The following is a 1184-nucleotide window of genomic DNA, read 5'->3' on the forward strand; positions in this document are numbered from 1 at the left end:
GGGAATCAGCACACAGCAACCCCTTTTATATACAACATACTACGGCTTATTCCGAGTGTTCAACCCATAACCCATATATTGCAACCCTTTATCACCTTTCCCGATTTAACAACATTTTTAGGATATTGCCAACATTTATTTTAATTCCAAATAAATCTCAACATATATTAAATAATATCAAATAATACATTAATCACGTGTTTACTTACCTCGGTGCAAAATATCGTAATTTTGCACTTTACTCCACTATCTTTTCTTTTCCTCGTTTGATATACTCTTCACGTCTTTCTTGATCTATAATGGCAAATTTAACTCGTTTAAAGTCCACATTTATTAAATAATCCACCACCCAACTTTTTGAAATTACAATTTTGCCCCCAAACTTTTGCATAATTACACTTTTGTCCCCAAGCTCGGAAATTAAACTTCATCACTTATTCTTAAGTTTTATAACATGATGAACATTTTTCCCTTCTATGAAACATCAAATTCCCACTCCAACACATACTTTTGATATTAATTATTTTTACCGATTATGTCTATTTACCGTTTTCGCTTAAATTGCTTAGCAAAGTTGTTTACATAATCTCTAGCTTCATATTCCACCATAAAACAGCAAAATAAACACATTTCACCTGGATATTTTCAATATGAACCCTAACATGAATTAATGGTAGAATAAGCTAAACCAAGTTACCGGGACTCCAAAATACGAAGAACATTAAAAACGGGCTTAGAATCACTTACTATGGAGCTTGAAAGCTTAAAAACCCTAAATATGGCTTCCCCCTTGCTGATTTCGTTCACCGTGAAGAGATGAGCATATTTTGCCATCTTTTTCCCATTTAATTCTATTTAATAACCAAATGACTAAAATGCCCCCATTTAAAAAAAATCTATTTCACCCATTTCTTATGTCTATTTTTGTCCATCAACTAACTAATGGTCTAATTACCACATAAAGACCTCCAATTTAAATTTCATAACAATTAGACACCTCTAAGATGTAGAACTCAACTTTTGCACTATTTACAATTTAGTCCTTTTGACTAAATTGAGTGCCCAAACGTCGAAATTTTCGAACGAAATTTTTACGAAAATTTTCCGTGAAATTGTAGATCATAAAAATATAATAATAACCATATTTTCCCTCGTCGGATTTGTGGTCCCGAAACCACTATTCC

This window comes from Gossypium hirsutum, chromosome D08 (assembly GCF_007990345.1).
Source record: "Gossypium hirsutum isolate 1008001.06 chromosome D08, Gossypium_hirsutum_v2.1, whole genome shotgun sequence".
NCBI classification, from domain to species: Eukaryota; Viridiplantae; Streptophyta; class Magnoliopsida; order Malvales; family Malvaceae; genus Gossypium; species Gossypium hirsutum.